Genomic DNA, 13,190 nt, shown 5'->3' on the forward strand with positions numbered 1-13,190 from the left:
GTATATAGTCTGTGTAACAACTCTGTTATACAGGAGTAATTTCTAGAAAGTTAATCTAAAGAAATTCCAGCCTATTATAGTTGTGTAACTCCTACTCCACTGTTGATAGTGTTGCCCCTCACAGAGACCCAGATGAAGTATTTGTCACCATGAAAGGAAATACTTTAAAATACTTGTGTCTTCAGAGTTACTTATTTGCACATGTGTGTGTACAGGCACACTTGAACTTCTTGCTGCAGATGAGCAACAGAAGCTTGTGCCATTTTTTGTTTGTTTGTTTGTTTTTTGAGGTGGGTCTCCCTTTAAGTCAGGTTGACATGGAATTCACTGTGTAGTTTCAGGTTGGCCTTGAGCTCACAGCAATCAGCAGTACTCCTACCTCTGCCTCTCAAGTGCTGGGATTAAAGGTGTACACCACCACACTTGGCTTGTGCCAATCTTTTGTATCTGGCTTACATGGGTGGCTTGGGAATTGAACTTGGGCCAGCAGGGTTTTCAGTCAAGCACTTTTAACTGCCGCGTCATCTTCCTAGTCCCTATATTTCTCTTTTGAAACATTGAAATACTTTTCTCCTTTATAATATAGTGTATTGTGTATAAGAAGGTACAGATTTAAGGACGGAAGGTTGGGAATAGGATACAGAAAACTTAGTTCATGATAAAAATGACATTTGAAATGAGTAGGGGGAAATGGACTCTCTCTCTTGGTGCCAATCTCTCTCTCTTTCTACCCCCCCCTGCCATTTTCTCTCTCAAATAAATATTTTTTTAAAAAGTGTTGTATTCTTTCTTGATCACTCCTTATGCCAAAATAAGGTTCACACAGATTTAAAAATAGACAAAGTAAATGTGGGCTGGAGAGATGGCTTAGCGATTAAGGCATTTGCCTGCAAAATCAAAGGACCCAGGTTTGATTCCTCAGAACCCATATAAGCTGTATGCACAAGATGGCATATGCATCTGGAGTTTGCAGTGACTAGAGGCCCTGGCATGCCCATTAAAAAATAAGAAAAAATAAATGTAACTACTGAAGATGAAAGAAAATAAGGCAGCTATGGTGGCTCACACCCTTAATCCCAGCTAAGGGAGTCTACATCAGGATTGCCAAGCAGTTGAGGCCACCTGGCCTACATAGATAGTTACAGGCTAGCCTGACCTACAGTATGAGACTCTGTCTTAAGTATTTTTTTAATAGTTTTTTCTCATTTTTCCAATTTGTAGTTTATTATTATTATTGTTTTTTATGAGGTAGAGTCTCACTGTAGCCCAGGCTGACCTGGAACTCACTCTGCAGTCCAAGACTGGCTTCAAACTCACAGAGATCCTCTTGCCTTTTCTTCCTGAGTGCTAGTATTGAAGGCGTGTAACATCATGTCTGGCTTATTTTATTATTGTTATTATTTTGGGGTTTTGAGGTAGGGTCTTGCATTAGCCCAGGCTGACCTGGAATTCACTGTGGAGTCTCACAGTGGCCTTGAACTCATGGTGATCCTCCTATCTCTGCCTCCCAAGTGCTGGAATTAAAGGAGTCTGCCACCACACCCAACTTGCTTATTTTTCTGACTTTGTTTTGTTTTGTTTTTGAGGTAGGGTCTTACTCTGGCCTAGGCTGACCTGGGATTCACTATGTAGTCTTAGGGTGGCCTCGAACTCACAGTGATTCCCCTACCTCTGCCTCCCCAGTGCTGGGATTAAAGGTGTGCACCACCACGCCTGGCTCTGACTTATTTTTTTAACCTGTGACTCCAGGCAGGATACAAAGAGGAGTTGGTTTGCCATCTCTTCTCTGGGTTTTCTGGAGATTTATTTCCTTTACCCTTTTGTGTTAGCCTCTTAAAGTACTTGTACCTTAAAAGGGCACAGGAAAGGCTGTTTTTTTTTTTAAATTTTTATTAGATATGGACATTTTGTATATAAACAACACATGTTGGTCCCATCCTTTCCCTCTGTCTCTGTGCAAAATGTCCCAACTTGTGGCTCTAACAATCTTTCTGCCCCCTCTTCCTCAAAATTCTCTGAGACATGCTGGGAGCATTTTAAGTCTACTTTGGTGTGGGCACTTAGGAGCCTATGGATCTCTGGTAGGTGTTGAGTGTCCTCATTGTCTATCTCCATCACCCTTGTACTGATATTCGATTCACTAAAAAAGCAGCACTCTTGCTCATCTCCCCAGTTCCTCTGGTTTCAGCTGGGGCCAGGGTGGAGTGCACTGGGTTGTTTATCTCCTCGAGTCCAGCTCCCATCTGAAAAAGAGAAGCAGATTCTCCAACAGAGAATGAAGTCAGCACCAGTTAAATGGGATAACCATTATTATTATTTTTTCAAGGTAGAGTCTCACTCTAGCTCAGGCTGACCTGGAATTCACTATGTACTCTTAGGGTGGCCTTGAACTCATAGCAATCCTCCTACCTCTGCCTCCCAAGTGCTGGGATTAAAGGCGTGTGCCACCATGCCCGGTCATAACCATTATTAATGTAGAGAGAATTTAAAGGTGTAGACTTGATTATAGCCCAAGGTTAGTGGAAGCTTGGCAGTGGAAAGCAGAATCATTATCTGGATATGATTCTGATTTGTTTCACAGTTAAAGGTGGGTGCTATCACACCTGGATTTTCCCAATAATTACTGAAGTATAAGTTTGAATTTAATATTAGAAGATATAAGGGTGGGCTGAAGAGATGGTTTAGCAGTGAAGGCACTTGGCCTGGGAAGCCTAAGGTCCCGGGTTTGGTTCTCCAGGTCCCAGGTAAGCCAGATGCACATGTGGCATATGCGTCTGGAGTTCATTTGCAGTGGCTAGAGGCCCTGGCACACCCATTCTCTCTCTCTATCACTCTCTCTCTCTCTGTCTCTAATAAATAAACAAAAATAAATCTTTAAATTAAAAGGTATAGAGTTGGGCATAGTGGTGCATGCCTTTAATATCAGCACTAAGTGGGTGGATTGCTATGAGTTCAAGGCCACCTTGAGACTACATAGTGAATTCCAGGACAGCCTGGGCTAGAGCAAGACTCTGCCTTGAGAAAAAAAAAAAAGGCAGAAGGGTAGCAAATAAAAGTTGGAAAATATTTACATTGTGTATAATAATGGGCTATTTTTTTCTCAATCTACAAAGAACTTTTACAGTTAACTTTCTTTGTAGAAAGTCTTATCTGTAGCCCAGTTTGACCTGGAGCTCACTGTTGTAGACATATACCACCATGCTGGGCTACAAGTCAATACTTTTATTTGAAAAGGCCAGGTGTGGTGGTGCATGCTTTTAATCCCAGCACCTTGGAGGTAGAAGCAGGGGAATCAGGAGTTAAAAGTCATCCTGAGCCCCTATCTCAAAAAGGGGGCAGTGGAGAAATGGCTTAGCAGTTAAAGCATTTGTCCACAAAGCCAAAGTACAAAGGTTCAATTCCCCAGGACCCATGTAAGCCAGATGCAGAAGGTGGTGCATGCATCTGGAATTCATCTGCAGTGGCTGGAGGCCCTGGTGTGCCCATTCTCTCCCTCTCTCTCTAGCTCTACCGCTTCTCTCTCTCTCATAAATAAATAAATAAAAATAAAAATGTCTTAAGGGGAGGGGGACTGGAGAGATGGCTCAGCCATTAAGGCTGTTGCCTGCAAAGCCTAAGAACCCAGATTTTATTCCCCAGAGATAATGGGCACATCAGGGCTTCTAACCACTGCAAACAAACTCCAGACGCATCTGTCACCTTGTGCATCTGGCTTATGTGGGTCCTGGGGAATGGAACCTGGGTCCTTTAGGGCTTTTAGGTAAGCACCATAACCACTAAGCCATTTTTCCAGCTCTCAATTTTTTTAAAGGCAAAAATGTGGTGGACATGGTGGCACAAGGCTTTAGTCTGAGCATTCTAGAAGCTGAGGTAGGAGAATTGCCATTATTTTGAGGCCTACCTGGAGCTGGGGCTGGGGCGAGTGAGTTTCATGCCAGCCTGTGCTAGAGTGAGACCCTGCCCTGAAAAAAAATTAGAAAAAAGGCAAAAAAGCTGGATGCAGTGGTTCACACCTGAAATTCCAGCACCTGGGAGGCTGAGGTAAGATCACTTGTGAGTTCAGAGCCAGCCTTAGGAGAACAGGACCTTGCCTCAAAGAACAATGAGAACAATAAACAAACTGCAAACAAGTAATGGGCAAAGGATTGTTAGAAGTTAGCTTAGTGAAAAGAGGGAAATGGCCCATAGTGGTTTATTGTTTCTAATTACAGGTGAATAGTTTTGTTATTGAAACAAGTTCTTGCTTTATAGCCCTGGCTGGCCTCAAACTCTCAGCCAAGCCTCCTGCCTCAGCTTCCTGAGGGCTGACATTACAAAAGTGTTCCATCATGCCTGGCTTTCTTTTTTTTTAATTTTTTTTTGTTCATTTTTATTTACTTATTTGAGTGTGACAGAGAGAGAAAGAGACAGCGAGAGAGAGAGAGAGAGAATGGGCGCGCCAGGGCTTCCAGCCACTGCTAATGAACTCCAGACGCATGCTCCCCTTGTGCATCTGGCTAATGTGGGTCCTGGGGAATCAAGCATGTATGTGCATGTATGTATGTAATGTGTGTCCCCATGTGGCACCTCATCAATTTAATCTGTGGCAGGATGTGCTTGTTGTATGTAGTCTCAGGTGACCTCAAACTTGCAGTGATCTGCCTACCTCTTCCTCCCAAGTGCTGGGATTAAAGACTAATAGGTCTTAATTTAAAATGGGGAGAATAGGGCTGGTGACATGATTTAGTGGTTAAGGTGCTTGTCTGTGAAGCCTAAGGACTCAAGTTGGGCTTTCCAGGTCCCATGTAAGCCAGATGCACAGTGATGCAAGGTTGCATATGTGCACAAGGGGTTGCACATGTCTGAGTTTGATTGTAGTGGCTGGAGGCCAGTTTGTTGGGCTTGCCCCCAAAAAGTGGGGGAGGTGGATAATAGGCCAGGCGTGGCACTTGGGAGGCAGAGGCAGGAGGATTGCTGAGTTCAAGGCCACCCTGAGACTATATAGTAAGTTCAGGTCAGCCTGGGCCAGAGTGAGACCCTACCTTGAAAAACCAAAAAAATAAAATAAAATAAAATAAAATGGGGAGAATGGGTTGGAAAGATGGCTTAGTGGCTAAGGTGCTTGCCTGTGAAGTTTAAGGACTCAATCTGGACATAGTAAATTTCTGGTCAGCCTGGGGTAAAGTGAGACACTAGCTCAAAAACAAAATCTAGGCCTGGTAGTTCATTCCTGCAATTCAAGCATTTGGAAGGTTGAATGAGGAAGATTGTTGTGAATTTGATGTCAGCCTGGGCTACAGTGTGAAGTTCTGTTAAAAAAAAAAAAAGTAAGTTCAATTTTTTTCTGTTAAAATAGCAAAGTTAAAGCATTTATTTTTATTATAGAAATCCTGTTGGCAATCTTTTTAGAAGTGACTAAATTGTACCAAGAACTAAAAATGGTAGCATACTGATTTTTAAAATGTTTTATTTGAGAGAGAGAGAGAGAGAGAATGCGCATACCAGGGCCTCTAGCCACTGCAAGTAAACTCCAGGTGCATGTACCATCTTGTGCATCTGGCTCCCCCCCCCCCTGTAAGCCAACCTGTAATTCACCATGTAGTCTCAGGCTGGCTTCAAACTCACGTGATCTTCCTATCTCTGCCTCTGTAGTGCTGGGCTTAAAGGTGTGCTCCACCACACCCAGCCTAGCTGTTTTTTGTTTTTTTTTTCTTTTTGTTGTTTTTTTTTGCCTTCATGTTTTGAGATCTGGTCTTTATAGCCCAGGCTGGCCTCAAACTCAAGATTCTGCTTCCCTTGATTATGGAATTATAGGCATGAAGCACTACCACACCCAGCTGGATGTACTTTTGTTGTTACTTGGGGGTTTGTCCCAGAGTGTCACTCATGGTAGGCAGCATTTTACCACTGAGCTACATTTTGTGACTTTTAAAATTTATTTTCAAGCAGAGAGAGAATGGACACACAATGTCTGCATAGCCCAAGTTACTTATTTGTGTATATCTATGTGTATATGGACAGACAAGGGTTTCCTGCTACTTCATACCAACTCCAAATGCATGTGCCACTTCGTACATCTGACTTTATGTGGGTACAAGAGAACTGAATCCAAACCAGCAGGCTTTGCATGCAAGTGGCTTTCGTAGCTTAGCCATCTCCCCAGCCTCATGCATAAGTTCTTAATGCCCTACAGACCTTTTTGCATTCCAGAAAGTGATTACATAGAGACTACATAGTGAATTACACATCAGCCCTGTACTAAAGCTAGACCCTACCTGGAAAAAAATTAGAAATAAACTAATTAGGTTCTTTGCATTTATTTGAATTTTTAAAAATATATTTTTATTTATTTATTTTTGGTTTTCTGAGATAGGGTCTCTAGCTCAGGTTGACCTCAAATTCATTATGTAGTCTCAGGGTGGCCTTGAACTCACAACAATCCTCCTAACTCTGCCTCCCAAGTGCTGGGATTAAAGGTATGCACCACTATGCCTGGCTATTTTTATTTTATTTATTGAGAAAGAGAGAAAGAAAGAAAGAAAAAAGGAAAGAAAATGGGTGTCCAGGGCCTCCAGCCACTGTAAACTCCAGTTGCTTGCACCTCCTTGTGCATCTGGCTTACATGGTCCTGTAGAGTCCAACTGGGATCCTTTGGCTTTGCAGACAAATTCCTTAATTGCTAAGCCATCTCTCCAGCCCTTATTTGAAATTTTTGACATTTGGGTGCTTACGTTGTTGGAGATCTTACTTTGAGACCTTATTTTTAAAAAATCTTATCTTTTCTTCAGTTACATTCTTACTTTGGATACAAGCAGTAGTGAAGAGTCATGTAAGTAGAGTCCTGTTACAACAACAATGTTGAAGTGTCTTTGGGACATTTGACATAAACTGGTACTAGGTTTGCCTCCTCTAGTGCTCTCTCTGGGCTAGAAATGAAGTTTTATTTCCCCAGTGTCAAAAACAGAGAAAAAGACCATTGAGCTTCATTTCCAGTTTGTTTACCCCCCCCCCCACACCCCCCTTTGTTTTGGCCTGTGGTTCTCTTTTCTTATTTCCTCTGTGGTCTTTCCTGAGGTGTAAATACTCTCCCCCTTTCACTTCCTTTACTATTGGAGATGGAAATGGAATCGAGGGCCTTAGTATGCTAGGCAATGCCCCTAAGCTACAACTTGTTTTAGGTAAATGCAAAGTTTATTTGTCCTAATCAGTGGACTGGGTTTTGGAAGGTCATGCCTCAGGCTGCCAGATTTTATCATGCTTACTACTTAATAGTCTCCTTTTCTCTGATTTAGTTACATCTGATAAGGAAGCATTGAAGAGACCTTCCAGGTAAATAGAATTATTAAAATGATTTCTTTTAAAAAGGAATCTCTTCATTGTTCTGATTAAGAAGATATAAAAATAAATATATTTCTTCTATGAACTTTGTGGTACTCAGTAGGATCATAGTGGTTATTTGGCTTTATAACCAATTTCTGAATATTAGATGCCTTTTCCTGGCTCATTGTCTGTTTTAGTTTCTTCTTCCTTTTTCCTTTAAAAATTTTTGTGCTTTAAAAAATTATTTTAGAGAGAGCGAGAGCAAGACAGAGAATGGGTATGCCAGGGCCTTCAGCCACTGCAAATGAGCTCCAGATGAATGCACCACCTTGTGCATCTGGCTTACATGGGTCCTGTAGAATCTAACCTGGGTTTTTATTAAATTTTGAAAGAGTCTCACTATGAAGCTCTGAGTGGCCTGGAACTAGCTGTGTAGACCAGGCTGGCCTTGAACTTGGAGCAGTACTCCTGCCTTTGCCTCCTGAGTGCTAGGGTCACAGGCATGCATCACCATGCCTGACTAATTTGTTCTTCAAAATGTGTTTGAACTGTATCTTAGTTTTCAGTCTCCACTGGTCAAAAAAAGTGTATACCTTGCCTGATCTTATCCTGTTCTGACCCAGTTTACACACCACCTCTAGGTAAATCTCCTGAGGCACTGCTTTGGCTGCCCAACTCAAATAGACTTCATTGTATAAAAAATCAAGCTGTTTGGCCTCATATTTAACTTTTTTATTATTTACTTATTTGAGAGAGAGGGAATGAAAATGAGTGGACCAGGGCCTTTAGCTACTGCAAGCGAACTTCAGACACATTGCACCACCTTGTGCATCTGGCTTATGTGGGTCCTGGGGAATTGAACCCGGTTCCTTTGGGTTTGCAGGCAAGCACCTTAACCACTAAGCCATATCTCCAGCCCTGATCTAATACTTACATCTTTCAGTGATCTGACCTTAAGCTATCTTCTAGCCATAATTCCTAAGCTACCTTCTACATTGCCCCCCCCCCCGCCCCCCACAGGCCGATTCTCACTCTAGCTCAGGCTGACCTAAGTCTCACTCTGTAGCTCCAGGCTGGCCTTAAAGTCACTGTGATCCTCCTACCTCATCTGAACCCTAGGTGGTCCAGGTTACTGCTGGGCATGACCCATGGCAGAGCAGTTTGTCCATTAGAATTGAGTGCTGGCTTCAGGCTGCACAGTGGTGCTGAGGAAAAGCCTCTGCCCTAAGGTTGCCTCTCAGTGGCTCTTTCCACCTGCTCAGATAAGCATCTCAATGTTGAGGAAGAATGATAATCATTTATACTGTTGTCTCCCCTTGCAGCAAAATTATTTTAGTATATGCAATCTGACAGAGCCCAGTTCACTTAGTATATTACAAGAGCCTCCTTTTGAAAGGTTGTGCGATTGAGGGATAGATTTATAGAAGGATAGAAAGTCAGGAATAATGGAACAACTGAGTAGTTCCAATGATGGGGAACATAATTAGAGCAGGAAACAGTCTAAAAATTGACAAGTGATTATGTTTATTATAGAAAAGATCCAAAGAGCCATGAAGAGAAGAATGCTGTATTCATGTTTCTTTTTAATTTTTTCCCTTTTTATCACTCAGCTGCGTGGTAATTGATTCAGACTCTGAAGATGAGTCTGGCCCTGAGAAAAAGAAAGCGAAGATATGGGAAGTTAGCAGCGAAGGCAAGTATACTTACTACTTACTAGCCCCTGCAAATGAACTCCAGATTCTGGCTTTATATGGGTCCCGGGGAATCAAGTCTGAATCCTTTGGCTTTGTAGGCACGTGTGTTAACTATTAAGCCATCTCTCCAGCCCAGTAACTGTTTCTTAGCTGTGATTTGTGATGTTTAATTTGTGCCTCATAACCTGCTGATGTTCAGTGTATAAGGAAGAAATAGAGTATATCTATGAATCATTCTTTCTCTTGAATTTCAGATGAGGCTTTGGAAGAGAATCTTGACACTGAAGAGCAGCCCACCACCGTGAAGCCTCAGGAAGTTATTGTTATTGATGATAATGGCAAAAGCAAGATCGGTGTGAAGGGTTCTAAAGTTAAAGAAGGGAAATCCAGTGATAAAGGTCTCATTTTAAAAATTAAACAAGAGGTAGAGGAATGTGCTATTTCTCAATATGGTTCACCTGATGATGATGACAAGGAAGGGGATCTTGATCCTGAGGCTGAGCTAGAAATCTCAGCTAAAACGTCATCTGGTGGAGAGGCTGTGTCTGAGGTGGAACAACCAGTGAAAAGGGATGGAAAAATCAGAGATGTATATGTGTGTCCTGATATGCCAGATATGCCACATGCGTCCAGCCCACCAAGTGAGCCTGATGTGCCAGTCTTTCCAATTAGTCCTGAGAGATTACTGAAAACTCCTAGGGGCAAAAAGAAACATCCACCCAAGTAAAAAGGATATTTTTGTAAATGAAAGCACTCATATTTTTCAGGCTAGCATTTGTCATCAGTTCCTCCCCCTTGAAGTGCTTTCTTTATGAACCTGTTAGGATGATAATCCTGTTTTTTCTTAGGGCCCTAGTTAATTCCTGTGTGCTGTCATAACTTAGGGTGGCTCCTTTTCTGAGACTCCCCAAATTTCAAAAATTTATTTTGTTAAGCACCAGTTACACTGTATTGTAAAATGTTGTAATCTGTCCACTAAGTAGTCTGTTCATAGGAGGTCTCTTTATTTATTATTTAAGGGTCTAGCCTCATGATTACCATGTAACAGATATTTAATAAATTTGTTAAATAAAGGAGTAACACTAACTATTGGTTCCTAAGTCTCCAGAATTATTGGCAATGTGGGTCCTAGGTGAAGGTACTTGCAAAATGGGTGGTGTTACTAGGAAAATGGGATACACTATATCATTTCTTAGACTGCACTCACATCAGTTGTTCATGCAACCTGACTTCTAACAATATACTCATGGACCCACATGACAGTCCTCCATACCTGTGACAGAATCTTTTTTAAAAATTTTTATTAGCATTTTCCATGATTATATTTAAAAAAATCCCATGGTAATTCCCCCCACACACACTTTCCCCTTTGAAATTCCATTCTCCATCATGTGACAGAATCTTACCCACCTTACTCTGCTGGTGGCTAGTGGTTTTCCTAGATGGAGTCACTCAGAAGACAGCAGTCTAGCCTTCCAGGGCTTCCCTTTGTCAGCTGCTGATGGTACCAGCAATTTTCAGGGTACAACTCAACTATTATCCTTTCAGCTCCTAGTGGACGACAAAAGCGGGAGCTTTCCCAGAAGAAGCCCATTACTGAACAATGCAAGATTGGGTATGTACTGCTTGTACTCAGTAGAACTGGAATTCATCACACACCTGTTGCATGTTTGCCAGTCCACTAGGCACTGGAGGGAGGGCTTCAAGGGCATGAAGGAGTTTTGAGAGGCACAAAGTTTCTGATCTTGAATGGTAGAGCACATGAAGGGTAAGGAGGCCATCTGCTGGTTTCTCTCCAGCCAACTACCAAGCCTGGGTACTTAAATAAAGAGCTCAGCAGCAGTCCCCACAGCAGTTCTGGCCTCTAAAATTTCCCTTGTTCTTAAACTCAGGTCAAAGAAATACATGTAGCCAAACAAGACACTTGTTTTAAGCCAGCAGTTTGTACCCAAACAAGGTGTAAACTGCTGGGCATGGTGTCACATGCCTGTAATTCCAGAACTTGGGAGGTGGAGGTAGGAAAATTGGGAGTTCAAACCCAGCCTCAACTACATAATGAGTTCAAGGATGGCTTAGGATACATGAGACTCCATCTCACAAAACAATAGCATGAAAGACAAATAGTGGGTATGGTGAGAAGGCAGAGCTAATATGTTCTGATCTGCTAGAATTGGTGGGGGAGTGGTCAAGAAGGCCTTCCAGGTTTTTCTAGTGCTTTGAGTGTAATTCCTTTTACTGTGTATATTGTCTGGTGTTGGGCAATGTTAGGTATAGAACCTTGGGCCTTGGGCATACTGTCCTATGAATTTTCAAAACTTAAATGCTAGGATGAAACCCTATTTTAAAAGTGTTAGGATGAAATGGATTGCTTGGAGTTATCTTAGTTTTATTAGGTTGTATATAGTTAATACCAAAACATCAAGTAATCACTTAGGCCAAAGACATGTTAATTCTTTTTTTAAATTTTTTTTGTTTATTCTTATTTATTTGAGAGCGACAGAGAGAGAAAGAGGCGGCGGGGGGGGGGGGGTGGGGAGAGAATGGATGTGCCAGGGCCTTCAGCCACTGCAAACAAGCTCCAGACCCATGTGCCCCCTTGTGCATCAGGCTAATGTGGGTCCTGGGGAATCGAGCCTCGAACAGGGGTCACAGGTAAGCGCTTAACCACTAAGCCATCTCTTCAGCTCCAACATGTTAATTCTTAAAGCACAATATCAACACATTTTCTCATGTGGATTCTAACAACATCCTATCATGTGTGGTGGCCAATCCCAGCACTCAGGAGGTAGGAGGATTGCTGTGAGTTTGAGGCCAGCCTGAGACTACATAGTGAATTCCAAGTAATACTGTACTAGAGCAAGACTCTACCTTGAAAAACAAAAACAAAATGAAATATATAAGCATAATTTTCTGTTTCTACATTCATTTATATCTGAACTGTCTTACAGAAGGAAATCTATTTGAAGAACCATATTTTATGTGTGAATAAACATGTTTTTTATTTTCTTTTTAAAAATTCTTTTTATTATTTATTTGCAAACATAGAGATAGAAAAGAGACAGAATGAATGGATGCACCAGGGCCTCTAGCTGTTGCAAAAGTACTCCAAACCTTGTGTATCTTGCTTTACATGGGTATTGGGAAATGGAGCCTTTGCAAGCAAGCATCTTAACCGCTGAGCCATCTCACCAGACCTTCATTTTATCTTTTTTCTTTTGTATTTTTTTTTTTAAATTATTGGCCGCCTCAGCCCAACATGGCGATGCACAACAAGACGGCGCCGCCGCAGATCTCCGACACCCGGCCGGAGCTGGCGGAGCTGGTGAAACGGAAGCAAGAGCTGGCGGAAACACTTGCAAACTTGGAGAGACAGATCTATGCTTTTGAAGGAAGCTACCTGAAAGACAGATGTATGGCAATATTATTCGTGGCTGGGATCGTTATCTGACCAACCAAAAAAACTCCAATAGCAAAAACGATAGGAGAAACCGGAAGTTTAAGGAAGCTGAACTACTCTTTAGCAAATCTTCTGTTACTTCGGCAGCTGCAGTTAAGTGCATTGGCAGGAGTTCAGGACCAGTTCATTGAAAAGAGGGAGCCAGGCAGTGGCACCGAAAGCGACACTTCTCCAGACTTCCATAATCAGGAGAACGAGCCTACCCAGGAGGACCCTGAGGATCTGGACGGGTCTGTGCAGGGAGTGAAACCTCAGAAGGCTGCCTCCTCTACCTCCTCAGGAAGTCATCACAGCAGCCACAAAAAACGGAAGAATAAAAACCGGCACAGGTATGTATATTAGGTTAGGCTGGGAAGTTTTTTAAAAAAACAGAAAAACGTGATGGAGGATTGATTTGAAGTTAAACAAAAAGCCCCGAGCTGACTATTAGAAGACTCAGTAGCAGAAGTTTCCAGGCTGTAGAGCTCTGCCTCCCCTCTCTGACCTCACAGAGATAATGTCCCTCACCTGACTGTGTGGCCATCCTCCTCTGCTCTCCCAGACCCGGTGCCTGTGACTTTGAGTAGTTTGTTCTAAGTGTGGTGACAAACACGTTATTTCTGTAAGATATCAAATCACTTGTTCTGTGCCATTGTTAAGAACTGCAGGAAGACCAGTACACGGTCGCAATCCCTCCAGCCCTCTTTTGTATTTTTTAAGTTTATTTTTATTTTTTATTTTGTTTTCAAGGTGTAGGATCT

At 42.2% G+C, this 13,190-nt stretch overlaps 1 non-coding gene and 1 pseudogene across 1 annotated transcript; one reads left to right on the forward strand and one right to left on the reverse strand.

Annotated features, from left to right (window-relative positions):
• Positions 1-1,735: 1,735 nt before the first annotated feature.
• On the reverse strand, positions 1,736-1,861 carry LOC123456984. The gene has a single exon (XR_006634838.1). It is a non-coding gene; the product is annotated as a small nucleolar RNA SNORA26 (small nucleolar RNA).
• A 10,388-nt stretch (positions 1,862-12,249) lies between these two features.
• LOC101594281 lies at positions 12,250-13,013 on the forward strand (annotated as a pseudogene).
• The last annotated feature ends 177 nt before the right edge of the window (positions 13,014-13,190 follow it).

This window comes from Jaculus jaculus, chromosome X, assembly GCF_020740685.1.
Source record: "Jaculus jaculus isolate mJacJac1 chromosome X, mJacJac1.mat.Y.cur, whole genome shotgun sequence".
Lineage (NCBI taxonomy): Eukaryota > Metazoa > Chordata > Mammalia > Rodentia > Dipodidae > Jaculus > Jaculus jaculus.